At 46.7% G+C, this 12,966-nt stretch overlaps 1 pseudogene; it reads right to left on the reverse strand.

Moving 5' to 3' along the window:
- Positions 1–2,061: 2,061 nt before the first annotated feature.
- The window catches only part of LOC136461245 (uncharacterized), a 52,131-nt pseudogene continuing 41,226 nt past the window's right edge, over positions 2,062–12,966 (reverse strand).

Here is a 12,966-nt window from a genome sequence, read left to right on the forward strand (position 1 = left end):
GGCCGAGGTGAGAGGATGTGGCCGGAGCCAGCAGTCGCATGCTGTGCTGTGCTGCCCCCTACGGCATAGGCGCCTAGCTGAGCCAGCCACTTGGCCCGCGGCGCTGCATGCATGAAAGAGCGGTACTGCATCCAGTGAAAGGCTCGTGCTTCTGTCTGCTGCTACATGTATAATACTCTACAGTAGGCCGGAGAGAATACTGCAGCTAGACGCCGATGCATGCGCTAGGCCTGAGTTGACTGCACTCTGGCGCTGCCGTCCCGTCCGTCGATGCCAGCAGCGTGCCTCTGGGCTCTGACCTCTGAGGACGGAGATGACTGAGCACACCTCGCACGAATATGCAGCTCCGAACTCGTCGCCAACGTACGTGGCGCCGACCGCGTCGCCAACACGTAGCGACGTGCCGCCGACCGCGTCGCCGTAGCGACGTGGCGCCGCTCGTCGCAATGTATTCTGGCATTAAAGTACCGGTCACGTTAATACCAATACATGGCTAGGTACCTCAACACTAAAGCCGGTGGCGTCGAGACGTGTTATTTCGATGTTATGACTCATGGTGCGGATCCCATAATTTAAAGATGAGTTTAAGTCTATCAGAAACCAAATGTAAATTTTATTCAAACAAAAGATCAAATTATAAAAAACTAGGATGGGTTAAGGGAGGCCGCCATTGGCTGCTCTGCTGGTGGCACGCGTACCGATCTGCACGAGAAGGCCCATGAGAACCTACAGTAAAAAAGGAAAGCAGGTTTCGTCGCATGATTCGGTATCCTCTCAAATCACACTGTGCACGGGTGTTGATAAGGCCATGCTTTCAGGAGATTTAACTTTTTATCATTATAACCATTGACGCCTCCTAAGATCTCACTTCAACTAATGGCAATACGATTTTAGCACGCAAACGGAGAAAAGAGATACAGAAATGCCATATTTGCACTCGTGGTACGACAGCGCGTGAGTCCACGTCGGATCAGAGGCAGCAAGGGGGTGGCAAATGACCGCAGCTGCCCCTGCTCTCTCTGCTAACCAGGCGGGCCGCACTCAGTCGCCTCGCCCGACTCATTTCCCCGCTCGTTCTTCGTCTTCCCGGTATCGTCGTAGCCCTCCGCCGCCGCCGCCTTCCTCTCTCTCCTTCCTCTTCCAGCTTTTCGATGGGGCATTACTCGGAGTCGTCTGGAGGTGGACGAGCGAGGAGCAGGCTTCACGGTGGCCCGAGCACCCGTATTGCCTTGGTCGGTCTCGATCCCATCGGTGAGCTCAGCGTTTTCCCGTTGATCCCTTGCCCGGATTGCCATCTTGCTCGAGTGGTGGAAGGGCGGACCAAGAAGAGCAGTGAGAATCATGGCCGTCTGTACTTCAAGTGTGCAAGGAATGGGTGAGTGGTCTCCTGGATTTTCCTAAATTAGCATAGTTAGGGTTCTAATTTGTGTCATTTTTTTAGTTCCCCAAGTTGTGTGGGTACTATCGATTCGAGAAGCAGTACTTCCAGCAATTGAAGGATCTCGGCATCGTCATTGTTCGGCCATTGAACTGGGCAGAGGTGGTGGAAGAAGAAGCTTCAGTGGGGAGTCCAGATGGTGACAAGCAGCAGAGGAAGGAATTGGAGCTCAAGCTGGAGAAATTGATGTTGAAGATGAATATGTTCATTGCTTGTGTTGTATGTGGTCTTTGGGTGTGTAGTGATGTATGCTGTAATGAAGTAATGGATGAATGAAACTGAAAAATATTGTCCCCATAATAATTTTATTGGCTGGTTGGATGAATAAAACTGATGGATGACTGAAACTAAAATGATGAATTGACACATAATTCACAGAGGTAGCTTAAGGCCACACATGACAGGTTGCTTAAGGCCACACATAATTCACAGAGGTTGCACAAGGGTTTCAAGTGGCACATAACTTAATAGAAATCATAACAGGTAGCTTTGCCACATATTACATCACAGTAGCTTAAGGCCACACATTACATAGCCATTTGGCCACTTACATCACAGTAGCTTAAGGCCACACATTACATAGTCTTGTGGCTACATAAAGCACATTACATGTGTCAGGTGTTTCACTTTTTCTTCCATTTCTTTGCTGGAGTCTTCTTTCCTGGACTCTTGCTGACCTTGGATGCCAGCTGCTTCCTCCTTTGTGTCATCTTCCTTGGAGCACCATCAGCAGGCATGTCTGCAATCTGGTTTACAATTTGCAAATCAAGGCTTGGAGGTGTTCTTGGGCTTGATGGTGGAATTGTCTCCAGTGGTGGCACATCCAGGAGATGCCTCTCTGCTTGTTCTACTGCTTCTGCTGCAGCAGCAGCCTTATCTGCTACTTCTATAGCCTCTCTTGTTGTCTTTGCAGCTGCCTCTCTAGCCATTGCTGCTCTTGTCCTTGGTGTTCCTTGGTCTGTTGGTGGCTGGTCCTTCTTGGCCTTCTTTCTGCCTGGTCTAGGTGCTGTCTTCTTGGTCCTCTTCCTGTAAATAAACACCACAGTTGTTGCTTATTTGTTGAAATAAGATAACAATTCAATATTTACCTTTTCTTTGTCCCTGTCAGTTCACACCTCCAGCTACCACTTCTGTGGCCATACTCACCACAGCCAGTACATTTTACCTGCCTAGTTCTTTTTCCAGTTCTTTTAGTTGGAGATAGGTACCTGCTCTTCTTCAATTTGCCTGGTTGTTTTTTCTTCTTGGACAATGGTGGCAACAACTTGAAACCCTTGTCAACCTTAGGCCATTGGTCCCTGTCAGTGATGTTTGGGATAATACCATGGTAGGCAGCCTGAAACTTCTTAACAGTGTAGTATTTGTCCACATATAGGTCCATTTGGGGGCTGCCTCATAGTGGTGATGATAGCCAGTGCATGTGGGCATGGCTTCCCAGTTACCTACCATTCTCTATAGGTGCAAATATGCTTTGTAAGATACACAACATGCCTCATCACTTCTTTATCTTTGTATATCTCTGTGACTTCTGCTTCTTCTAGATGCCCCTTGGTCACTTTGAGGTGGCCTAGACCCTTGGAAGCTGCATTGAGCTGGTGTATGATAGCAGGTAAGGTTTCTCCAGTCAAGGCAGTGGAGATCTTCCTTCTCTTAGCAAACAGGACCATTGTTTTCTCCCTGATAGTATCAGCCAAACAATGCATAGGTAGATCCTTGTGTTCTTTGATCCATGCATTCCAGGACTCAGCTAAATTATTGTTGATGTAGTCACATTTGATGTCACTGCTGAATTTGCTCCTGACCCAGAGTAGGTTATGGTGCTCTTTCAACCAAGTAAGCACACCAGGGCTAGCTACCACAACCTTGTCAAAGAATTACTTAAATTTGTGAGGAGTATAGGCCCTAGCTGCAGGCCACATGTTTTTGACATAGACATCTCCACTGTAATATTTCTTCATATTCTCCATCAAATGTCTGAAGCACTCTCTCTTCTCACACTGAGGCCACACTTGAGCCACTGCTGCCTCAAGACCCTTGCAGACATCAGTGCATACTGCTAACTTGTCCATAGGTCCAATTGCTTTGCTAAGCTGCTCCATGAACTAGATCCAGTTTTCCTTGGTTTCTGAGTCAAACAATCCAAATGCTAAAGGATATATCCAGTTATGACCATCTAATGCTTGGGCTGAGGGCAAGTGGCCATTCCACAGCCCATTAAGGGCTGTGGAGTCTATACTAATGTATGGTCTACATCCATGTCTAAACCCATCTATGGCTGCCTTGAAACAACAAAAAATTCTACTGAAATGAATCTTCCCATCAACTTCTTTAGTAGCTATCTGTCGGGGACCTAATACCGGGGTACCCAAGGAGATGGAACTAATAACCATCGAACGTTAAAAACTCCCGGACGGACAAGAGCACTACTGCGCTTCTTGCCCGAGCGATGGGAGTTTGGTTCTGCCTCGCCCGACGCCCGTGGGCTAGCTCTGCCTCACCCAAGGGCTGAGGGCGGGGTCCGCCTCACCCGACATCCGGGGCCAGACTTCGCCTCGCCCGACAGCTAAAAGCAAGACTCTGCCTCGCGGCCTCGCCCGACCCCTGAGGTATAGACTCCGCCTCGCCCGACCCCGAGGGCTGGGCTCCACCTCACCCGACCCTGAGGGCTAGCTCCACCTCACCGACCCCCAAGGGCCGGACCTCGCCTCGCCCGATGTCCAAAGGCTAGCTCTGCCTCGCCTGACAACCGCACCCCGCTCCTTCAATGATGATAGGTGTAACACCCCAGGTGTTTCCCACTAGTTAAGCAATGGGTTTGAGCTCAAACATGACATGTTAAGTGGTGATGAAGGTGTCAAGATCAAATCTACAAGAGTGAGCTCAAACTTAAACGTGGGCAACACACCTTTGCTTGTATATTGGCCCTTTTCAGATATATCCCTAAGTAATGTTGAAGGTGCTTATTTCATGTGTCTCACATCAATATCCATCTATATTGATCCCTGGAAAAGTTCCATGAGGTTTGGAATCAAAAAGTCACATGAAATGATAAGTTATATCCTTATTGGAATGGCTTTACTAAGTGCTTGAATTGCACTATTAAGTGAATGGAAATATATGTCATCAACCAAACCTTGCAACCTTGCCCAAATGACTCTAGATGAACTCTACAACAAAAGTCATGAAAGGTTCATGTTGGGCAAATGCCAAGAAAATGCTCCAATGGATCAAAAAGGATAATCTAAGCTTTATCGTGATCCTACTTTGGTCAAAGTAGAACTGTAGGTTTTATACAAGTTTTGAAGCTAGACATTAAATAAAAGTTGAAGCTCATGTTATGTAGAAGAAACTTTGTTTTTGGAGTATACCATGGATCGGCTCAGAACCAAGTCTAGCAGTGGCTCAAAGTTGGAACTTGCTGCTGATTTCAGCACTTAGAAATATTCTAAGTCTAGAAATTCATCGACCTCGGCATTGGCGTCTCGCGTTCTCCGAAATTCATTAAGCATCTCAAGTTGACCCCAAAATAAAAGTTGGAGCTAAGTTCATGGAGAAGATCATGTAAAAGGATGGCACTCATTTGACCTTGTTATGACCCTCAATTTTAGAGTTTGTTAATCACCGTCAATGCATTGATAATGCCACTTTGGAGATTAAATTACCCACTGTTATGTTGCTCAAATGACTAGAGTGCCTTAATGAAAAATGTAGAGCAGGCTGAGGTGAGCAAACTTCATTTTTGGCCCAAGGTCTGATTTGGCCTGGAAGTGGCCCAAATCGGCTCCCCACCTCGCCCACACCGACGCACGCCAGGTGTTCGGCAGTAGGCCGACGCGTCAACCATGCAGCAGAGCGCGACCTCCATTGCTACCGCGTGTTCCACCTCCGCGCCACACGTCCCTGCCGCTCCCTCTCACATTTGGTGAAGCATGGCGCCCTCCATGCTCGCTCAGCACTCTGCCTCACTTGCCCCTTCTCGCTCTACCCCTCTGTAACGCTGCGCGCGGGCGCGTCCACCATGGCCGGTGGGCCGAGCCCGCCACCGCCGCATCCCTGCTGCCTCCGAGCCCTCTCGCGACCCACCGCGTGAACCATCGCCTCCGCCTCTTCCTCCTCTACGACCGGCGCCCCTCGTCTGAGCCTATAACCGTCGGAGCAGCCCGGCTGTCGGAGCCACTGTCGTCGCCGCCGCGTGTGTGCGTGGCCGCGCCACTATGGGCCACCTCGGGCCGTGCTGAGCATCCCTACGCGTGCGCGAGAGGCTCCTGGTGCTTCCCCACCATTCCCCCGCCGTCGTCGGCCCTTCTCCGACCGCCACCGGCTGATTCCTTGGCGTCCTCTGTTCAAGTCTGCGTCAGGGACCTCGGGCTCAAATTCGAGTAAAGGGGAGGGCCTAAGTGCATTACCACTGACTCATATGAATAGTGCCATTGAGGACCTTTTTTGTAGGAAATTTGCTAAAGTTTGGAAATTCATAGTAATTCATAGGAAATTCGTAAAATAGCAAATGAGGACTTTTTAGAATCCTTGTGAAATTGTCTATGCAGTAGATCTATAATATGACATGTTTTAGTTTAAATATTTTGCAGTAAAAATAGATTTGTGCAGTAAGGTTGTAATGCTAGTTGAATTTGTTATTTTCCATAACTGCAGATCTAGGGCTCCAAATGAAGTGAAATTTTTGTGGCATGCTACTCATGTGATAGTTGATGTGTGGTAAAAATTTCATGAGTATTGGATGAAGTATGAGTGAGTTATTGGTTTATCTCGCTCTCACATGATTTCTTGCAATAGCAAATTGTCTTTTTTGTAGAGGCAGCTATACTTATGCAAATGGTATGAAATTTGTACAGTAGACTATTGAGAGGATATATGAGCTACTGTATTTTTTGTAGAATTTATTGTGCATTTTTTGTATATGTTCATAAATACACCTTGATGTCTAAATAAATTAAGAAATGCTTTAAGAAAATTTATTTAGAGGTGAGCACCATGCTTTTTGGTGTTCTTTAGTCATGTGTGAAATGTTGGTAAAGTTGGTTTTTCCCAATTATGTGTTTGCAACATAAGTTAACAATTATTTTCTTGCCGATGTGGTTTATGGACAGATCTGGGAACTTAGCAAAGTTCTTCATGATAATGTGCTTTGTTGTGAAACTTGTTTATACAAAAGTTGTAGATAATTCATGTATCTAGCTTTTGTTAAAATTTGGTGGTATTTGGTCTTGTGGTTTGTGAGTTATGCCTGTTTAAAGTTGGGTTTTAGAAATGACTGCTCTCTGTCAATTGTGGACCAGTTTCTGTAAATATATAATTTCGACCCACTTGACTTGAGAATCATGCTAAGATGATTAAAGATGAATTGTAGAAAATTCCATAAGCTTTCCAAAATGTCTTGTTGCATGGCTATTGGATTTGTATAACTCTAGTTATGATCCAAACATGAAGCTGTTGTTTCCAGTCCTGAAATAGACATATGCTAGTTGTGGTTGTTTACTCCATGTGTTGCTAAGTGTGGCTTATGCCCTTGTTGATGGTCAAGTTATGATACTTGTGACCTTGTTAAACTTGTGTCATGCTTGATGTGCTTGCTCTCTATAGTTAGTTGTGTGATGTTAGTTAAATAGCTATTGGTGTCTATGTCTTGCATAATCTTGTGTTTGTCTTGAATGCTTATGTGATGCATCTTGTGTTACCATTCATCACCTTCATACACATGCATCTTGCATCTCATTTAGGTACACTAGATGAACCACGTGAAGGATGTGATGTGGAGCCAAACCCGAAGACGGTGTATGGTGGACCTATCCCGAAGGTGGAAGAAGCAAGGAGAGGACTTGCCCGAGTGCGTAGATCATCAACCTAGTTCGTTCGAACAAGGCAAGCCCCGGAGCATTCTAAGTCTCCTACTTTATAAAAGCAATTCTTTCTATATATATGAGTTTATATATTGTTGCATTAAGTGGTAGGAGTTGATTGAAACCGTTGATGCATTTATTACTATCCTTGCCTACCTTACTACCTTGTTACCCTGTTAGGTCAGGATCGAATAACTGGTTAGCCTTGCTTAGACCGGTAGCGATCGGTGATAATCTGATCACCTACATTATAGGTGGTTACTGGAAGAATTTAGCTATGGAAAGAATGATATCCTGGAATTAACCATGTGTGATGGATAATTGGAGACCGGACGGAAAAAGTTGGAGGCAACCAGACAGGGTTCTGGGGTGCTGTTAGTTTCCATCTGTGTTGATTAAGGACCGATCATTGCTCATCCCTCTTGTCATGTTGAATGCATGCCTCACATTTAGCTGGCCGAATAAAGTACCTTTCGATCGCAAAGCTAGTGACACTATTTGAGCCGGGATAAACCTGGATTGGCAGACTGGTGCTGAAGGGGGTATGACTAGGACGCGAAGAGTGAGCCCAAGGTGCGTCCTGGCAGTTGGACAGTCCCTGGGTAGTGCGGTCCCGCTGTTATCCCGTGGCTACTTGGAAAGTGTCATTGGTGATCTAAGCGACCCTGACGAAGAAAGCGTGGTTTGTGTGAGGAATAAATCACCAGCTGGTTAGGAATCGATTCGAATCGCCATCGCTCCTGGATAGTGAGCACTTGACTCAAGCTACGGCACCGTAGTAATTATTATGGAACAATGATGGTTATCTGGATGGTATGAGATATGCTAAATCTAAGTTGGTAACTAGATGTTATTGGTTTATCAAGTGATTGCTATAGTACATGTGCTTACCTAGATGGATAGGTCATAATAAAGATGATGCAAAGTACTTAAAATGGTTCCTTCATGATAGTTTATGCTTTTCGCAAACAAGTCAGCTTGCCCACTAACGAAAGCCTTGCATAATCCTTGGTGTCGCTTTATTTTAATTTAAGACGGGTAAGTCTAGTTGAGTACATTCGAGTACTCAGGGTTTATCCCACCATGTTGCAGGTGGAGTTCTCGGCCTATTAAAGATGGTGGCTAACCACCGGTGGGCTCGGTGATTCTGTAGTTACTTCTCATCTATATGCTTTTGTCTGATGATGTCACCTATGCTAGCAATGTATTTGGAACATATATTAATGTGATCTTTTGAAAGCTATGTTGTTTTCACTAAGCGGTTTTTAAACCCAAACTTGTACTATTATTTGTGAACCTATTTGTAATATTATTTTCGCTGCAACTCTGTGTATGTGATGTGTATTTGCTTAATCACATGATCTTGGTTGTGATGTTGATTTACCGAGGTCTTTCGGGACACTCGGCGGACTACCGGGTTTATATAAGTGAAAGTATGCGCGTGTCAACGTGTTAGCGGGGACAGCCGTACTTGATCTTGTATAAATTGGGTGGTTCTGTCACAATAGGCACATGGTAAGACAAGACGTTCGGGTCAACCACGGCATCGAGGACCATGCCCTGCACCCCTATAGGAAAGTACCGTCAGGGCACGACGGGACGGGCGCTTAGACCCTTCTTGGCATGGCAGAGCCTGAATAGTGTTGCAGGCACATGCTCTTCGCCCTACAGTGTTGTAGGCGCCACCTTCAGCCCTCGGGAGAAGAACCCGACATGGACATACGACAACCACTACGTTCCAAGGGGGGACTCCCGTCCTCTACAGTGGTGAACGAGCAGTCACCATGCCATCCACTCCCCACGGGGTTGCAGATCGACACCCCTGTCCGACACGCCATCCGTGGGGGCAGGACGGGATGCACCACTTGCTAAATGAGGCCAGGGCATGGCCTACAAAGATCAACAAACACGCTGCTTCTGACACGGTCTGCCATGTTATGCAGGGCAGGCGTGGGAAAAAAGGAAGACCCGGATCCTTCGAAGGACCTTCTATACCGTTGGTATTTTCCTCTTTCTCCCATCGGTAACCCCTACTCCCCCTTGGTCTATAAAAGGGAGGGCAGGGCTCCCCACTAAAAAGAGAGACTTGGATCGACACTTGACGGACAACCCACACACAAACAAACTCATAGAGAGTTCAGTTCGACACATCACACACACAGCCAGGCTGCCACCAGGCTCTTGGCATCCTTTCGACCCTTCCATCAGAGACCTGGGACTAGTCCCTCTCTCAACCGTTTGTACCCCCTACTATGAACCATTTTCAGTGCTAATAACATGAGCATCAACAGACTGGACGTAGGGACATTCAGCCCGAACCAGTATAAACCTTGTGTCCTTTAGCGCACCATCCGGGCCTAACGTGCATAAATATAAATTTACTAGCCGGTGCTTGTTCGAAACACCGACAGCTGGCACGCCAGGTAGGGGACTTTGCGTGTTTCAAACCAGGCCACGACATCAGTTGGGTCCCAGGCGCACACATGCGCTTCGGGAACCTAGATTTCATCATCACGGTGGGAGGAGAGTTGGTACGGGCTCACGCTGCCATCCAATCTCTCCCCCCATCGTCCTCGATGACAAGAGGCTTGGGCGCCAGCTCGGTGCCTCCCATGGGCTCTAGCGGTCCAGGGAGGACCAGCGTCGCCTCACCCGTTCCAACGACAATGACATGGCACGGCCTTCCGGGAAGGGGCTCCTCTCTCCAAAATGCCACGTGCCTAGCACCCCGATAGCGTTTCCGTTCGGTCTCCGCAACGCCACGGCGACCGCTGGCCACCTTGTGGCACTACGTATGGTTCAGCCGCCCGCGGACAGTGAGTTCGTGGGGGCAATTGAACACGTGAAAGCTCTAGTTTGGTTTTGGTAAATTGATGAAACCCTAAGTGCTAACCTAGTTTATCAAGTGATCATGAGATAGGTAGCACACTTCAAGTGGAGAAGCTAATGAAGATCATATCATGACAATGGTGATGGCATGGCGATGATCAAGGGCTTAAACTTGAAAAGAAGAAAGAGAAAAACAAAAAGCTCAAGGCAAAGGTATAACTTGTAGGAGCTATTTTGTTTTGGTGATCAAGACACTTAGAGAGTGTGATCACATTTAGGTTTGATAGCCGTACTATTAAGAGGGGTGAAACTCGTATCGGAATACGGTTATCAAAGTGCCACTAGATGCTCTAACTCATTGCATATGCATTTAGGATCTAGTGGAGTGCTAACACCCTTGAAAATGTTTGTGAAAATACGCTAACACATGTGCACAAGGTGATACACTTGGTGGTTAGCACATTTGAGCAAGGGTGGAGAAGTTAGAAGTGAAAAGGAGTTGGTCGCGAAGACGCTGGCGTCGGTCAACTGACCGGATGCTAGGTCTGAAAGCACCGGACACTGGCTGCTTGTATCCGGTCAAACTGGTAAGACGGCACAGTGCCTAGGGTTAACCACTAGACGCTGGACTGTGTCCGGTCAAGGTGGACCGGACGCGTCCGGTCAAAGAAATACGTCTCGGGGAGCTTACTGGAAATGATTGGACGCTGGGGCTTCAGCGTCCGATCAGTTTTATCGGAGCATCCGGTTAGTTTTATCAGAGCATCTGGTCAGTTTTACCAGAGCGTCCGATTAGCTTCGTAGCCGTTGAAATCTAACGAACAACGTTTGAAGCTGGTGATGCATGGCGTCCATCGGGCGACCGGACGCTGAGGGCTAGCATCCGGTCAGTCTAACCGGAGCATCCGGTCACCCCGTGTTGTGCCCAGTGAAGGGGTACAACGGCTCTATTTCATGGGGGCTTTTATTTAAGCCCTATGGCTGGCTATGGCTCATATCTTTAGCCATTTTCATTGACATAGCAACCTTGTGAGCCTAGCCAAAGTCTTCCCACTCATATTCATCATTGATTCATCATAGTGAGATTGGGAGTGATCCAAGTGCATTGCTTGAGTGATTGCATCTAGAGGCACTTGGTGTTCGTGTTTCGCTGTGGATTTTGCTTGTTACTCTTGGTGGTTGCCGCCACCTAGACGGCTTGGAGCAGCGAGGATCGTTGAGCAGAGGGTGGTGATTGTCTCCGGCTCCGATCGTGGTGATTGTGAGGGGTTCTTGACCTTTCCCAACGGAGCGCCAAAAGGTACTCTAGTGGATTGCTCGTGGCTTGTGTGATCCTCATCTTGTGTTGGTTGTGCAGGCACTCTATTGAGGATTTGGCGTGTGAAGCCAATTAGCGCGTGAACCTCCAAGTGAGTGAATCACCACAACGAGGACTAGTTTGCCGGCAAGCAAGTGAACCTCGGTAAAAATCATTGTGTTCATCATTGATTCTGAGGTGATTGGTCTTCATTGTTATTCATCTTTGTGATTGATTGGTTCTTTCATCTACACGGCGGTATAACCCTCTTGATCACTCTCTTTACTTTACCGCAAACTAGTTGACAAGCTCTTTAGTGTAGCTAGTTGTGAGAGCTTGCATGCTTGGTTGGTGTGGCTCTTTAGTTAGCTTTTGAGAGCACACTAACATAGGGTAGTGCCATAGCTCTTGTGTGAATTGACACTATCTAAACTAGAATTGTGGTAGGTGGCTTGCATTTTGAGTAGGCTAGCGCAACACTTGCTTCGCCTCATAATTGTCTAACCATTTGGTTAAGTGTTGTTGTAGAAATTTTTATTAGGCTATTCACCCCCCCTCTAGCCATTAGGACCTTTCAAGTGGTATCGGAGCCGAGGTCACCGTTATTTGAGGCTTAACAACCTTTGGTGTTAAAATGGCTCAAATCAACAACACTAAGAAGCCACCCCAATTCGATGGCTCCAACTATCCTTATTGGAAGGCTAAGATGACAACATATATCAAGTCAATCAATAGGAAGATTTGGAAGGTGGTAGAAACAAAAATTGAGATAGAAGATGAAGAGGCTCCCACCGCCGCCGAAGAATTGCTACTCCAAAACAATGACATTGCTCTTAGTGCCATCCATGATGCTTTGGATGAGAGAACATTTGAGCAAATCAAGAACATTGAGAGAGCTCATGAGGCATGGAAGAAATTGGAAGAATCATTTGAGGGCACCAAGGCAATCAAGGGTGCAAAGGCATACATTCTCAAGGATAAATTTGCTAGTTTCAAGATGAAAGAAGATGAGAGCATGCCAGACATGTTCCATTGGATGGAAGTGATTGTAAATGATCTCAAGGCACTTGGTGAGAAGATAGAGGACAAGGAGTTCTCAAACAAGTTCTTGAGATGCCTACCCTCAAGATTTGGTACATTGGTCACTATTCTAGTAAGGAGTGATTTGGACACCATGACACCAAACCAAGTCTTGGGAGATATCATGACCGATGATGCCTATAGAGATGATGATGAGAAGGAAGAAAGAGAGAGAAGAAAGATGAGAAGAAGGAAGACAAGAAGAAGAGTGTGGCATTCAAGGCCACATCATCCAAGGGCAAAGCAAAGCAAGAAACATCAAGTGAGGATGATGATTCATGGGATGATAGTGATGATGAGAAGATGGCTCTCTTTATCAAGAGGTTTGGCAAGTTCATGGTGAAGAAAGGCTACCGTGCAAGAAGAAAGAAGTCTTCATCCAAAAACAAAGATGAGTCAAGAAGATGCTTCAAGTGTGGAAGCAACGATCATCTTGTTGCTCAATGCCCATATAATAGCGACAA

This window comes from Miscanthus floridulus, chromosome 6, assembly GCF_019320115.1.
Source record: "Miscanthus floridulus cultivar M001 chromosome 6, ASM1932011v1, whole genome shotgun sequence".
NCBI lineage: Eukaryota > Viridiplantae > Streptophyta > Magnoliopsida > Poales > Poaceae > Miscanthus > Miscanthus floridulus.